Source organism: Mytilus edulis, chromosome 3, assembly GCF_963676685.1.
Source record: "Mytilus edulis chromosome 3, xbMytEdul2.2, whole genome shotgun sequence".
Taxonomy (NCBI): Eukaryota; Metazoa; Mollusca; class Bivalvia; order Mytilida; family Mytilidae; genus Mytilus; species Mytilus edulis.
This window is the reverse complement of record NC_092346.1, coordinates 62429647-62447990: the sequence shown is the minus strand read 5'-3', so window position 1 is coordinate 62447990 and position 18344 is coordinate 62429647.

The following is an 18344-nucleotide window of genomic DNA, read 5'->3' as shown; positions in this document are numbered from 1 at the left end:
GTTTAAACTTTTGCACTAGGTACATTGGTGCTTCCATATGCATACATTTATATAGAAGTAAATATGTGTAGTATTTTATTCTATTGTCAACTGTCATCAACCCAAGTTTTTTTAAATAAGGGGGCTGAGGGGGATAAAAGATCTGCATCTAGAATTAATCTTGCTGTCCTTTTTTGGAGTTTTAAAATTCTTGTTATCCCTTCATTTTTACATTCACCCCAAATAATACAGCAGTAGTCAATTAAGGGAAGAATATACCCATTGTAATATATTTTCCTTGCATTTATATCTAAACATTTCTTTATTTTAGAAAGAAGGTATATTCTGGATGATATATTTAAACAAACTTGATCAATTTGATTTCTCCAATTAAGTGTGCTGTCAATTTTAACACCTAATAATATTTCACATGAAGAATTTTGTAATATGAATTTATTATCAAGTTTGGTTGATAAGTCTAAATTGATAGTTTCTGTTTTGTTCCAGTAACCAAACATTTTGTTTTTTTTTGCATTAATGGACATGTTGTTCATTTTACACCACTCTTCAACCCTGTATAAATCTTCTTGAACATCAATTTAGTGTATACTAATGTAAAAATGATATTAAAAAGCGGAAAACTCCTGCTCACTGTTAAATTTGAACTTTAAATCAGAGTTATTAAATGATACCTTTGTGCTTTGGTAAACAATATGAAGTTCATAACAGAAACATGTATGCGGAAAATTTTTACCCCCTCAAGAAATATGAACAAAATAGAAATATTCTAAATACTCTAACTTACAATGAGAATAGAAAATGTAGCTACTACAGAACAACAAATTACGACATTCTACTAAATATCAACACACATTTATCAAGCAGACGATTTCTTATTCTATCAAGTTGTCCTCGAAAATCTTATTTGACATTAATTTGATGCAGTTTATGTAAAGCCTTCATGTATAATGAACAATGTAAAAATGTTGGGTATACTAACTAGATCTGTGATTAGATCGAAATATAATGATTTTCTTTGAGATAACATCAAAGTACGTTTCGCTAATAAAGTTTATGAACAGATTGTATGTATTCCTAAGGGTACACATTTTACCTTTCGGATTTTTAAACAAACCTGTTTATTACATGTATTGCAGCTGTGAATCACAATTGATCATCAAACTCTATAAAGATATGTTAACATTCCATTTAATTTTAAAGTTAAATTACTTTGATGAAAATTTTGCTTTTATGCAATGCATTACTGATTTTTCTTTAATTAAATGAACAGTTTAATACATTAACTGACAAGATCATAAAATATGCAAATCTTAAGCAAAGAACTATACCAATTGTATACGTTTTTTGCAATCCAAGATAAAGTAAATCTGCCTGAAATATTGTTTACTCTGTTTCCTTTGGCTTCAACCAGGAAATAGTATATAAGTCAATATATTTTTGATTTTTTGTACTAAATAATAAATAATCGATGATAATTGATTAAAACCACTTGATAAACAGCTAAATATGCTAATTCCACACACTCGCAATTCATGAACATCAAATTAATATAAATGCGTGTACCAAGGCAGAAATATGACAGCAGTTATCCATTCGTTTAATGCATCTGATATTTTGATTTTGCCTTTTGCTTAGGGACTTTCCGTTTAGTTTTTTTCTCAGCGTTACGCATTTCACTTTTTTTCAATAAAATTCTAAACTTTTACAAATTTAATGTATATTAATATAAAAAAATATATTAAAAATCGCATACACCACATCATTACGAAGAAGATTATCTCCCTTGTTCTGACAAACAGATATGAACCAGAATAATATCCAGAAAAATGATAAGGTGCATGAAAAACAATAATCAAAGACAAAACGGATGTGTTTCCATATTGAATAATTTTAAATATATAGTTGAAAATTTTAGGCTAAGTTATATATATCCTAACAATATCCTATCCATGTAATCGACTGATGAAATATGTAAATCATCATGTTATATGTTATTCGTGTTGGCTTGTTGCGGTGTCATTATCAAAACTCCTGCTCACTGCAAAATTTGAACTTTATAAAATGATACCTTTGTCCATTGGTAAGAAATATGAGGTTCATAACATTAAATATAAACAAATAGAAATATCTAAATAATTCAACTTACAGTGAGAATAGAAAATGTAGCTACCACAGCATTAGAAATTTAGACATTCTACTTCAATTCCACACACATTTTCAAACAGACGATTTCTTATTCTATCAAGTTCTCCTCGAAAATCTTATTTGGCATTAATGTGATGCAATTCATGTAAAGCCTTCATCTATAATGAGAAAGGGTAAATATGTCGGATATACCTACTGAAATTGTGATGAGATGATCGAAATATAATGATTTTCTATTAGATAACATCTATGTACGTTTCGTCCATAAAGTTTATGAACAGATTGTATATATTCCTTAAGGGTACACATTGTACCTTTGGATTTTTAAACCAACCTGTTTATTATATGAATTGCTGTGATTCACAATTTATTATCAAACTCATTAAACATATGTTAACATTCAAATTAATATTTCTATTAAATAATCTTGATGAAAATTTAGCTTTATGCAATGTATTACTGATTTTTCTTTACTCAAATGAATATTATAATACATTAACTGCCAAGATCTCAAAATATGAAGATTTTAAGCAAAGAACCATACCAATTGTAAACGTTTTTTTTACAATCCAAGATTAAGTAAATCTGCCTGAAATACTGCGTACTCTTTTTTTTCTGTGGCTGCAACCAGGAAATAGTACACAAGTCAATATACTATTAATTATTTGTACAAATTAATAAATATTCGATGGTTATTGATTAAAGCATTTGATTAACAGCAAAATATGCGAATCCCCCCCCCCCCCGCAAATCATGAAAATAAATCAAATGAATATAAATGCCTGTACCAAGGCAGAAAAACGACAGTAGTTATCCGTTCGTTTAATGTGTCTGAGATTTTGATTTTGCCTTTTGCTTAGGAACTTTCCATGTAGAATTTTTCTCGGACTTACGCATTTTACTTTTTTTCAATAAAATTCTATACTTTAACAATGGGTAAATATGTTACAAAATTGGGATACAACAGTATAGTCACCTGGTTTACAATTTGTACGCAGATCCGCTTTCCGTCGACATAAGATTCACCAGGGACCCTCAAATCATATTAGTTGGATGTACTTGAAATATATCTATCATAGAAAATTCTAAAATTTTATGCAAAATAAGACACCGGGAGTAAATATTTGTTGAATTTAATTCCCTACACTAATGTCATCCATCTTTCTGGAACATGCATACTACATGCTCAGTAACAATCGCATCAAAGACTACATAAACCAACTAGTTTCCAGTTGAACGGGAATTGTGATTGTTTGTGGAAAGTAAGTTCTTGATATATAGGTTGCATTTCTGTAAAACCTGACAATGTCATTTCCCATATGGAACTCCTTTTATGGCTAACACTGAACCCTTTTACTATGAAGTTTTGAAAAAAATCATATGCTAGAAATGAAAATGTATATTTACTGGTAACATTCCCAAGTTATGTCTCTGTGAGATGCAACAAAGAAAGCATAACTGGGAACTAGTATGTTAACAAAATTAATTTCCTATGAATAATCTAGATCTCCCCAAAGGAGGCGTGGTTTGAGAAACAGCTGTATTTACAAAGTGCAACCTGTAATCGAGTTCGTTATATTTTCGTCTAAACAAAAGCGCTGTAGTAACAAACATGCGGCGCTTAATTTTTCTGTATGAGGTGCGAGTTTTAATATCAATATCACACGAAAATATCTTAGAAATGTGATATAAAGCTCTTTATTTCTAGTTCGCGGTAATAAAAGTACAAACACCGTGTGAAATCCAATACAAAGAGAGCGTATCTAAAAGATAAATGCACCTGAATAGTTGTTTTAGAAAAATCACATTCAATTATACCATTAGCAGCTTTTACGCGTTATTTTTTTTTTTAAATGTTTTAAACCTGTCTGGCACATCAGATTTGTACCAAATAATGCAAATAATAAAAGAGACAACCCTATTGACCATTTCAGTGGCAGTAGGAAAAAATAAGTTTACCCACTCTTTAATTCATTAGATAAGAAATAAATTGACTTTTATTTTCATTTCATCAAGTTGTGCCAATAATTGACTTTATCTTTTCAGTATTTATACGTTTTCATATTAATAAGCTATTTATTTGGTTCGATTTGTTTCCTAACTTTTGACATTAAGCATTCCAGGCAATTTGATAGTTTACTACCTGCAAACGGAGTATATACCCAGTTAAAAATATGACAGTTGTTATCCATTCCATAGGATGTGTTTGAGCTTTTAATTTGCCAATTGCTTAGGAATTTTCGTTTTGAATTTTCCTCGGTGTTAGGTGTTTTTGTTATAATACTTTTATCTAAGTTGATTTGATATTTGACAGGATGCATTTATTATGATCGATTCCTTTCAAAAAATGTAACTGCTCACAAGAAAGCTACTAAACGAATAATCCCAAGTTGTCAAGTTGAAAGATTGATTTGTTTTCCTTATATTTTACATTGAGGCTTCCAAACTTACTTGATAAAGGAGAATAATATTCTATCTGCATATGGAGTTAATATCTCCGAGTTGATACCATATACTGGAGGTTGCTTATCATGATTTCCTTAAACAAAGGGTTACTCCTCTCAAGGAGGATATTAAATTAAGAGTTCCTAGTAGTGAAGTTGAAATCATCTCTTCGAAACTGACGACAAAACGAGTTGGTTAACCGTTATGGGACATTTGTTTCACATATGGCGACGGTTATGTTCCAATAGTTGTTCCCACAATTACTTCCTCTTTTGCTTGATTTGACCTATAGAATTAGACTTATCACAGGGTTTTCTACATCTATGAGCAATACGATTGGTACCACATTCGGAGCAGGATTTGTTAACCTTTCCGGGAGCACCTGCGATCGCCTCAATGTTTGTGTCGCTCAGTGTTTAGTTGTTTTTTTTTACTGTAGACTGCAGTTTATTTTATGTTTTGCCATTGCCTTGTAAGTTTTATGTCCTTTTCCTTAAACATTTCATTAAGATAATAAAACCTTGCTGGTAGATACATGTATTATCGGAATATATTACTTCAAATATTCATAAACTTGGGCGATATTAAGATTTTACTACACTTTTTTTCAAAAATGCTATTGAACTTATTGGTTTTCATGTTACATAATGTATTTTCGAAGCTTCAAGTTATGCATAATTGGGTAATGACTTGCTTATGTGTAAAAGGAAATCTATAAATAAAGTATGAGAAGATAGGAGTATCTAATTTGCTTTTAGTAAATAAAAGTAAAAATGGTGTCACCGAATATATTTTTTTTTTTGCTTCAAATAAAAAAAAAAAATGAAAATGTTATCGTCATCCCTTCATAGTTTTAATTGAAGAACTAGACCAATTGTGTACGGCTTTTTTACAATCCAAGATACAATAAATCTGCCTTATTGCAAAATAATAATCTCGATGTACGTTGATTAAAAGGTGAATTAATTACATGTTTATTTCATATATTTAAAACTACCGTCATAGGCGAGTGATATGAGAGCCAAATTTACATTTTTAATGCACCTACCTAACACACGGCTAAATTATATATCATTAGAAAGCTAAGAATGTGTACTTTCTAAATATCCCGGTCGTCAAAAGATATTATGGTGCATTTTTTTTTAAATCGAGGTCAAAGGTCATGGGTGCAATTTCAATTCACGGATACTTCCAGTTGTAAAATCGAGTCAAAACAAATGCAAAAACGAAACAATTTTATAGGAATGCTGTATTACTGTTGGGAAAATATATTTCTATAATAATATTAATTAATTTTGGTTGATTTTAACGGTAACACATGTTACATAACGTTTTCTCTCGGAGTCTTTGAAAATCAACCATTTAAGTCACACAAATGTATCTGTAGTCGCCATTGCATTATCTAAATCTTATAATACCTCCATATCATTTGATTGCACGTATTTACAAACATATATCTGCAAATTTGATATAAATAATCCGAAACAAAATATTTGAAGCAAGAGGAAAATGTAACATATGACGTATTTTTAATTGTTTAGAAAAGTCCCATGATGAGCTGTTCATTAAAATCGAGGAAGCGTATGGTCTCCTGTTAGTTTGAAAGCCTGCCAACCGCTTCAAGATCAGACAACCATAGAGCAGATTTTCTTTTATTATTGTAGTGCAATATGTTGATATATAAAAAAGAAGATGTGGTATGATTGCCAATGAGACAACTATCCTCAAAAGACCAAAATGACACAGACATTAACAACTCATACATCACTAAATCAGATATGATAAGAGTACTAACAAACATAACTAAAATGAGTTAAGTGCTACTAGTATATTTATATCAACAAATTGATAGTTTTAATATAAAACATCACAAGGAAAATATGATCATTCATTGTACGTCAAACTGTGTTTGATTTTACTTCAGTCGGCCGCCGTGTATCTTGAGATATATAATTAATCAAACAACACTAAAGTCTTGACAAAGTAGTTTGTACTCTTTTTAAATTACGCTAGTGATGACGTTCGGCTACTTTGGCACTAAGTATTACTTTTTTTTTTATCTTGTTTCACCGCTTCGAACGGAGGACAAGGCTATCCTAATATTGAATCTTTTATTTGGCTTTCTCCCGTTAACGTATAACCTAAATGATCGAAACGTCGGACTAATGGGATGTTGAACCATTTAGGTGTCGGAATATTGCGATATCGGAATATTATAGCTTCATTTAAACTTGTAATCTCATCATTCTTATCGGTCAACATATCCATACAAAGACAACATCCTTGGCATGGGCATATATCAGTACAGTAGAGGTTTTGCTCAAAGCGGACACAAGATCTTCTATATACAGATTGAATTAAAAATCTAGAATGGACATGAGGGATTTGTCAAAGAGACACCAACGCGCTTAAAAGCAGGCAAGGGCCAAAAACCACCAATGGGTCGTCAATGCAGCAGGAAACTCCCAAATCTGGAGGCGTTCTTTAGCTGGCCCCTACACAAAAATGTACTAGTTTGAAATGATGATGGACGTCATACTAATCTTCGAAATATACTCAAGAAGTTAAAATAAAGGTTATACAAAACTAAGAAAGGCCAGAAGCTCCTGACTTGGGACAGGAGCAAAATTGCGGCGGGGTTAAATATATTTTTGGAAATCTCAACCCTCCCCCTATACCTATACCAATGCGTGAACAGATCAAATCTTGTAGAAAGTTGAATGACATCATACCAGACCGATGTTGCCTTTTAGCCAACCAAAGTCATACGGAGATCTGTTATTGTTTCTGTAGTTAGGTCGATATTGTCTTGGATAAAATTTAACCCCCAGAAGAAAAATAATGCCATGTAGAATGGATGCCCCATTTTTATTGTTTCTAATCTCCTGATCAGTCAAACTTGTTGATAGTTATCAAAGGTGTGTCCATAAATACGGTGCATTTGTAGTGATAAACCTAAATGAAAAAGAGTAAAAAAAATATTTATAGATAATATACATTCTACTAAAGCCATACGTCTAAGAACTTTGTCAATAGGAATATCGTACGCTTTATTAACTGCCGCAGATTTGTCATCATCTAAAAGCTTGAGACAATACAGAAATGTTTTTAAAGCAGATGGCATAATTTCAATTGAATAATCCAGTGAAATGTTTTAGATAATGGAATGGATAAGGTGATTGGATTACAACTCTACCCTATATATTTGCTTCCGTAAAATACTAGTAGCTGCATAAAGTGCTTGCAACCAGTTTCGCAGTCACTGCTCAGATCTTTAATTTTGACAGACCGTATATCACAGTCATTTTAAACGGGTAATTTTCCGTCATTACGGCATAAGACAAAATTATAGAGCTACTGTATACAATATTGGATGCACCTTGGCCTTGTTGAAGCTGTATACATGTAACTATCAATTGACCATGGTTTTTTTAGTTTTTGTTGAAGCTGATCATACGTTGTGTAGTTTCTCGGCGGCGATCCTCGGGCAGAAATTAAGCCCGGTTCACTGATCAAGTGATTAAAGTTGTTAACCAGAATACTTCCTTGTGTACAGGCACGTCATGTTTAATCGTCGAAATGTTAGTAAAAGCTGTTTTATGTTCAGAACTAAATAGCTCTTTAATTTCTGATTTCAAATTTTGTAGCAAATATTTAGCGATGCAAGCTCGATGGTATAAAGATTTAATAGTAAAATTATCATGAGTTATTTTGTAAATCAGATCATTGTAGGAGATATATGTAGTAACACTCAAAACAGCTTGAGTTTGCTCCTCAGAGGATACCTTATGAAGTTGTGTAACTTGCTTATAGGCTTTAAACATTTGCAAAATATACAAACAGACAAATCAGAATGATTTGTAGATCTACTGCCCTCGTTGATATATGAGAAGAGACTGGTCGGTAGAATTGGTACATGTAGTACAAAGTCTTTGTACAGACAAAACAGAAGATGATAGGTTGTGCTTACTTTGGAAATATTAATAGCAACTCTTATGATATTTTGTATTTTCAAATGGGATGTTTTCATTATTTTCATATTCATCGACCAGTCTTCTGTAAACTTTATCTTTTCGTTTTCCCACTGCGGCAATACAACTGTATCTTCATTTAAGTGTTTAACTACATAGTTGCTATGTAGTAAATACATGACAGACTATGCCATCTGTGTCAATAAATGGATATTTTTTTTGCTTTTTAGCAAAGGAAGGGTTTCATTGTGAACTGGACTGTGAAAATTTGACACGACCCGGAAGATTTTTCTACAATTTTCCGATACGATTCCTTATTTAGAAAGGGGTGAATTCTACAGAACTCAAAAACTATGTTTTACTTTGATTTGATCTTTATTTCGGACGATTTTATATCTATTTAAGCTACACTGAAGTTAAAGATAGAAATAGAGCCGTTTAAATATGATTTATCGTACTCTAAAAGCACTATTAAGTACACGGAAATCGACTAATATATTCAGTAAAAAACGATAACGAAATAGATAAGGGATTCCGGAAATTATAGTGATTTTACCCAACATCATAAAATTACAGAAATTCGTGATCTTAAGAAATGTTGAGATAAAGTCTTGATCTTGAATGAAAAAACGATAACTGACGAGTAATTTGGTGTGTTCTAAAACGGATAGAGAGCTAAAACATTTAATAAAAATTTAATTGTAGATCCGAAAAGGTCGGGATTATGAAAATTTTGGTACAAAATGTCAAATATTTAGAAGGAATGCAAAAGCATGCGGAGTTACAGTTATAAATATTGTTTTTCATTATTTTAAGAATCTAATTCACTTAATTATTCTGTCTAAAAGAAGAGATACGACTTATTTCCTTTGCTTGAAAAACATGTCGTAATTTTATAATTTTCAACTAATTTCTGAAATAAACGTCAATTTTACAAAAACTGCACCGTACGATTTTGTGACGACCGGGCAAAAATCAAAGTTTAATCATTATTCTTTCATTTAAAAAAAAAATTAGCCGTGTGTTAGGTGGGTGCATTAAAGTCCTTAACTAGACGTCTTTTTCAAATATTACACTCGCCTATCAGTTACTGTTTTAACCATGGTGTTGTCAGTTTATTTTCGGCTTATGAGTATGAAGATTCCTTCAATTATTATTCGCCTCTTTCTTCAAGTTACAATTGCATTTTAAGAAACAGCAATTCATTGTAAAAATAGTAAATATATGATCGATAACAAAGAAAAAGAAGAAAAAACAATATACAGAAAACATATCTTAAACTTATAGTGATAATAAAGCGACTACAGAACTATAAATTACGACATCCAATTTCATTTCCACAAGTCTTATCAAACAAACGATTATTTATTCAATCAAATTGTCATAGGAAAATGTAATGTGCCATTAATTTGCTGCAATTCATCTAAATAAAATTGAGAATTAAATGTGGAATATGTCAAAGCGACAACAACTATAATGAAAAAGGTAAATAGGATGGATATACCTACTGGAATTGTGATGAAATGATCGAAATATAATGATGATTTTATATTAGATAACATCTAATTACGTTTCAGCAATCAAGTTTATAGACAGATTGTATGTATTCCTAAGGGTACAAATTGTACCTTCCGATAACAAACTTGTTTATTATCTGTATTGCTGTGAATCACAATTTATTATCAAACACAGTAATGATATGTTAATATTCCATTTGATATTAAAAAATAATAACCTTGATGAAAGTTTTGTTTAAAACAATAAAGAATTATGCGGAAATTTACTATAGGGAACTGACTGAAAATACAACTAATTTATATCCCAATGATTATCTTATTTCGAATTTGGAATTTTCAGTTCGGGGAACTCTTTACAAAAATATAATAAACATAATATTTGATTTTTCCTCCATATTCTTCTTATCCTCAACATTATGAATATTGACTGAAACTAAAATTTTATTCATTGATTTTGCTACCACAAATACCACAAAGCCTCCATCAAATTCTGTAATAATTACACAGACTTGTTTTGAACATCAGACGATACCTGCAGCAACATTATTTTTAACGAAAAATATCATCTTAATTTCTACCGTGATGTTGTTAAAAGAGCCTATAAATCTATATGTGTAATGTTATGCAACAATGAACACTTATGGATTATACGTGCAGACAGTTCTTATATTTTGGCTAAGTACAAGGTTAAGTTTTTGTCGGACAGTATTTTATGTTTTTATACTATATCCGTTGGACAGTACTGATCTACAAATTTTCATGTTACTGTTGGAAAAAATACCAAACTCAAAGAAATATTCAAATTGGCAAGTCCGTTATCAAATGGCAAAATACTGAGCTCAAACACATCAACTGCCATATTCCTGACTTTATACTTGTTTTTAATTATGTAGAAACTGGTGGATTAAACTTGATTTTATAGCACGCTATACCTAATACTTGAATGACAGTCAAAATTCCATTATAATGACAACATTTTTTTAGCATATCAAATAAAGGCAACAGTAGTATACCGCTGTTCAAACTCATAAATCCATGGACAAAAAACAAAATCGGGGTAACAAACTAAAACTGAGGGAAACGCATAAATATAAGAGGAGAACAACGACACAACACTTCAATGTAACTAACACACAGAGAAACGGACCAAGCATCAGACAAAATCCCACGAGAATAACAAATATAACATCAAAACCAAATACATGAATTAGGGATAGACAAGTACCGTGACACGTCTTATCGCAATGTTAATTTACACTCAAAAATAAGAGCAAACAAACGACGCAACATTAAATTGTAACACACACAGAAACGAACTATAATATAACAATGGCCATATTCCTGACTTGGTACAGGACATTGTTAAAGGAAAAAATGGTGGGTTGAACATGGTTTTGTGGCATGCCAAACCTCGCACTTTAATGGCAATTTTAAATATAACATAGAAATGACAACATAATATTACAGGACTACAATACAAATAAATAGGAAAACGTATTAGACAAAGAAACACATGATTAATGAATAACAAAAAGCATCAGGTTTAAAATTTAATACGCCAAAAACGCGCAGACATATAGATTAAAATCAAAATCAAAATTGGGATATAACAGTCAACATAGACCTTATTGCCACTTGGAAATCTGCTCAGCTTGACCCGAGAATATGCGCCTCTTGAACTAATACGTCAAACAACAATCACTTTTACATTGTGGCGTCTGTTATTTTCTATTGTGACGTCAAAATTTTACGTGAACCTTTTTTTGACAAATAACGATAAAGTGTATTGTGTATCACTATAAAACTACTACGACAAGAAAGAAAAAAAAATTGCATGAACACATTTGATCTTTTATACACTTACAAACTCACTAACTGAAGTGTGCAATTTGAGTCTTTGTCAGCTATGAATAAAATCACCAACTTAATGGTTTTTACCTTAAATTGTCTTTTGCTCTTTGATTTAAGATATTTGGACATCGGTAAACTACGGTCACCTTAATAGCGTTATTTTTAAATCGACATTTTCTTTTTTTTTCTTTTAAATAATCTATACACACAGTATAACGTGATATAGATAGAAACAAAACTCAATGTTTTACTGTTACACCACTGTCCAAGGTTAGAGGAGGGTTGGTAGCCCGCTAACATGTTTAAACCCGCCACATTCGGTATGTATGTACCTATCACAAGTCAGGAGCCTGAAATTCAGTGGTTGCGTTTGTTTGTGCGTTACACAATTTTTTTTCGGTCATTTTTTGTACATAAAAGAGGGACGAAAGATACCAAAGGGACAATCAAACTCATAAATCTAAAACAACAATCTGACAACGCCATGGTTAAAAATGAAAAAGACAAACAAACAACAGCACACATGACACAACATAGAAAACTTAAGAACTAACAACACGAACCCCGACAAAAAACTAGGGGTGATCTCAGGTGCTCCAAGAAGGGTAAACAGATCCTGCTCCACATGTTGCACCCGTCGTGTTGCTTATGTGATAACAAAATTAGGCCGTTAGTTTTCTCGTTTGAATTGTTTTACATTGTCATGTCGTTTTTTTATATAACTTATACTGTGGATTCATTATTATTCGTTAGATTCCAATTTTCGTGGCTACAGGTAAACTACGAAATTAAATGTTCAACGAACAACAAATTTTCTATAGGCTAGTATGTATACTTCTGCAAAACCTCGAAATTAGATATCAACGAACATTGTCAATCCACGAAAATTGATACCCACGAAAATAAATGAATCCACAGTATTCGGTATGGGCTTTGCTCATTGTTGAAGGCCGTACCGTGACATATAATTGTTTATATCTGCTTCATTTTGGTTTCTTGTGGAATATTGTCTCATTGACAATCATACCACATCTTGTTTTTTATATTAAGAAAGCTACCGGGCTTATATTTCCCTCTGCATGCGCGATTTGTCTACACCAGACTCATCACTGACCCTTGTTTCAAAATAATTGGATGGACAAATCAAATACGTAATTGAAGATCACGAAAAGCCGAAAACTCTATAAGTTTTTTCTAAATAAAACTGAGGCCGTAAATATTTATAGTTGTTTTCTTTATCTCTACACTGCTGACCCACAACTTTGCAGATCATAAATATCTTATTCTTCAGTAGCAATCGCATCAAAGACTACATACACAAAGCAGTTTCCAGTTGAACGGGGATTCTTATTATTTGAGGAAAGGAAATTCTTGATATATTATGTAATCAAATTCGTTATATTACCGTCTAAACAAAAGTGCTATAGTAACAAACATGCGGCGCTTAATTTGTCTATATAAGGTGCGAGTTTTAATATCAGTATAACACAAAATATCTTAGAAATGTGATATAAAGCTCTTTATTCTTAATTCGCTTGCATAAGAGTACAAGATTGCAAGATTATTTAAGTCTACTATTAGCAGGATTTACATGTGAATTTTGAATGTTTCAACACTTTTTGCACAGCAGATTTGTATCAAATTATGCATTCAAGGAAACTATTTCAGTGGTGGTTTCAACTTCACGTCATGTATTTGACTATACAATTAAACCCATTTTATTCTATTGCTCTAAAATATTATGAAGTTATATTAATTCAAAGGTTAAATTTTGTATGCAACTTTTTTAAAATTGGCAAGTGTTTGTTTATTACACCAAATTTTAGCTGTTTTTGAACCCCTAGAATATATTTTGAAAACTGTTGGTTCATCTTGTCCGCTAAAAAAAACCAAACACTTGCCAATTTAAAAAAAGCTTTTATTCATAACAGTAATGAAGATAGTTGATATACGTATTCAACATTTTAAAGAACATTTTACTATAAACAATAACCATAATAAACCACCTATTTCTCGTATCAAACATAAACTAAAAGAACTAGCCAAGGAATTTGTTTTTGTCCCGGCCGATAAAGCTGCTAATAATATTATTATTGTTTGACATAAATTCTGAAAAAGGAAATCACTAATTCACCAACATTCCAACTGACTCCATTTTCAGAAAACGAAATCTGTAACAAACATAAACTTTTAGCCACCGCTTTACAAGCAGAGCCAAATACAATGAAAGTCCCTACTATGTATTGGCTTCCGAAGCTACACAAAACCCCTTACAAATATAGATTTATTTCGTCTTCAAGCCATTGTTCAACTACTAAATTGTCTATTCTTCTTACCAGCACACTTGGTACAATAAAAACCTGATAATAAATTGTTCAAATAAGGCCTTCGAAAATAGTGGAATAAATTACTTTTGAAGTGTCAAGAACTCGTTGGAAGTACTTGATAAATTGCATGCTTATATTGGTAATTTTGAATGTGTTCAAAGTTTTGATTTTTCTACCCTGTATACCACATTGCCTCACATTCTCATTAAGAAAAAATTCACACACCTAATTAAATGGGCATTCAAAAAATCAGAATGTGAATATATATTTTCAAACTCTTTTAGGTCATTTTTTAGTAGCAATAAACAAAAAAACTATGTTAATTGGACATGCTTTGATACTATATATGCCCTTGCATTTTTACTAGATAACATTTTTGTTCGCTTTGGGGATTCCATATATCGTCAGATTATCGGAATTCCAATGGGGACTAACTGTGCACCACTTATTGCGGACCTGTTTTTGTATTGTTATGAGTTACAATTGATGACAAAAATAAGCAAAGACCCATCGAAACAACATCTGATAAACAAATTTAATAATACTTTTAGATATTTGGATGATATTTTGGCTCTCAATAATGACGACTTCAGTATGTATATTAATGAAATTTATCCTGTTGAACTTACTTTAAATAAAGCTAATACTAGCAATGACCACTGCCCTTTTCTCGATCTTGATATCTATATCACTAATGGAAAGCTGAATGCTAAAATTTATGATAAAAGGGATGATTTTTCATTTATTCTAAAAACAGTTGTTGGCATGACACGGGTTATGTTCTTCTCATATATGTTATGATGGTATGCTACTAAACCCCTAACGGGAAGGATTGTGCCTTATGTTCATATGATGAAATCATAATCTTTCAGTCAGTTTAATTAAAGTCTGGAGCTGGCATGTCAGTTAACTGCTAGTAGTCTGTTGTTATTTATGTATTATTGTCATTTTGTTTATTTTCTTTGGTTACATCTTCTGACATCAGACTCGGACTTCTCTTGGACTGAATTTTAATGTGCGTATTGTTATGCGTTTACTTTTCTACATTGGTTAGAGGTATAGGGGGGGGGGGGGGTTGAGATCTCACAAACATGTTTAACCCCGCCGCATTATTACGCCTGTCCCAAGTCAGGAGCCTCTGGCCTTTGTTAGTCTTGTATTATTTTAATTTTAGTTTCTTGTGTACAATTTGGAAATTAGTATGGCGTTCATTATCACTGGACTAGTATATATTTGTTTAGGGGCCAGCTGAAGGACGCCTCCGAGTGCGGGAATTTCTCGCTGCATTGAAGACCTGTTGGTGACCCTCTGCTGTTGTTTTTTATTTGGTCGGTTTGTTGTCTCTTTGACACATTCCCCATTTCCATTCTCAATTTTATGATAGATTCATATGATATATAATATATATGTATAACGTGACGGTACCCAAATTGCACCGAGTACCCAAATTGCATCTATTTAGCAAAAATAGCTTAACCCAATCTCGAGGAAACGCAAGTTAATTGTACGTTGAGTTCATAAACGAAAAACATTCTTATTAAAAAGCTATTTTTGGTGTACGATTTGTTCCCTTACCTTTGAAATTGAGTCTGCCAGGCTTAGTTGATAAAGGGGGAAAAGTTGATGAACCAGGGGTATGTCAAAGAATGGCTCGTCCTTTTTCTAAAAAACTTCATCGGAAGGTACCAAAACCTTGATGATAAATATTTCTTATCAACTTCACATATACTACATGTTGGTCTTGATGTATAGATTCTGCGTATTGACATTGTTTTCATCTTAACTGCATGTTCTATTGTTCTTTTATTTTTGTCTTTGTTCAATTATTAATATTACTTTTACTGTTTGGTCTGTTTTATGCGAAATCCATTTGACGTGGCTCGGTACTTATACTTCCCGTCAAAGGGTTTGTAGTATCTTTCATTTTTGCTGGTATGTTTTGTATATGCGACATTTTGTGTTTCTTTGGTTATTATAACGTGATCCCGTCATTATGTTATTGTTCTATTATAAGTCTTATGTTATTATTCTATTATAAATTTGATAACACTTTGAAAGACAACAACAAAATTACTCGTGTAAAATTCTAAAGATCATTTGGATAATTTTAAATCTCGGTCTGTTTCTGAAGTTAATTCTAACATAACTTTTGATTTATTAACCTTGCACACCACCATTCCCCATGTGAAATAAAAATTGTTCTGAATATACATTGAACGACAGTACATAAAGGCAACAGCAGTATACCGCTGTTCAAAACTCATAAATCCATGGACAAAAAACCAAATCGGGGTAACACCATTTCTCACTATGTAACTTTTACATTTTCTGACGCCAAACACTCGAAACAATGAATGTGTTTTTTTTAATTTGAGAGATGCTTTTAGTGCTTTTTTGTAAATCTTTTTTTTTAGATTGTAACACAGTGATGACTGCTGTAACCATATTCAAATTATTTTACCGATTGTGTCTGTTTTGTTCAAACATCGTTGTAAAATAACGTAATGTGATGCGACTGTCATACAAGTGAGAGGTTTAGTGCTATAAAACTAGGTTCAATCCACCATTTCCTACATTTTTTAGCTTTTGTTTTTCTTAATTTAAATACCGATCTGAAAACTTTAAAGAAATGAGCCACAAATATTTGCAGTTTCATTATACGGATTTTGTATTATTAAAATTTGCTGTTACAAAATGTTTGAAATTTATTAAAATTAAGGAATGTATCTCCCTCGTACAAAGGTCTGATTCCTTGCCCGGCTTTGGCTCTACTTTTTTCTATTTTTTTTTTATCCTTTTTGGTTTATAGCTCTGTATCCTTTTGATAAGCTTTGGATTTTCAAATGTTTTGGTTCGATCATCACTGAAGAGACATTGATTGTCGAAATGCAAATCTTGTGCAGACAAGTTGGTAGGTTAATATTATTCATAAAATAGATCAGTTAATGAAATGCCTATTTTCTGTGTTTTCTACATTGATTCGTGTTGCACAGTCTTCAGTTTTTATTGAAGTGATCAGTGAACATGTCTTTTTCGTCGTTGTTTCTTTTTTACCATGATATTGTGATTTTTTCACGCCTGGTGAGTTTTCAATGGGATATTGGAAACTGCTGCATTTTTCTAAAAATCTGTTAACAAACCTCATTTTACACACGAATAAAAAAGATGTTCTAGGATAAATTGCTCACGTATTGTATTTGCTTGCTTAATTCGTCTCTGTCTTTAAATTTAATGAAAGCATTTTATCTATAATACATCAACAAACACTTTAAGATACCGAGCTTTCAGTTAAAGCTCAAAGTAAAACAGAAATGTATTTTGTAGGGAATAGTAAAAATATTCACCAAACTGGCTATATTTTTTGCTTGTCTAAAATGACGAATTGCTCAAATCGTTTATTTGTTTTTCAATACATTGTACCTCCCATCTGAAGCTTTGAAATTGCAGTCCCCTTTCCACTCTTACAAAATTATCAAGGCAACCTTTAAAATTCATCCCAGACCCTCTTTCATGTCATATTTGGTAGTGCTTGTTGTGTAGTTTTCGTTGACTGTTCATGATTTTGAAATACGTCAATAAATAAAAAAGGCAACAGTAGTATACCGCCGTTCAAAATCATAAAACGATTGAGAAAAAAATCCAGGTTAAAACTAAAACCGATGGAAACACATCAACTATAAGACTAAGAGGAAACAACGCAAACAAAAAGGAAAGCCAATGCAATATACATAGAAATAAACTATTAAATAATAACTGACATAGACCTTACTTAGTAAAGGACATTTTAAGAAAGAAAAAAATGGTGGGTTGAACCTCGTTTTATGGCTAGCTAAATCTCCCGCTTGTATGGCAGTATTAAACATACAGTTAAAATGACAACGTGACGCGACAGGAACACATTTCTCTTCAACCACTGTTAGTTTTCTATCAGTGTTTTCTCGTTATTATATGCAATTATCGTTTTCGAAAAAACATAAATAGCCCGTCTTAATTTAATATTTCAGACTAAGAAGAAAGTCATTGTTTTTTTTTTTATTAATAACTACATTAGTGTCACCTCATTTCGGAGAATATAAATGTATCCAGGT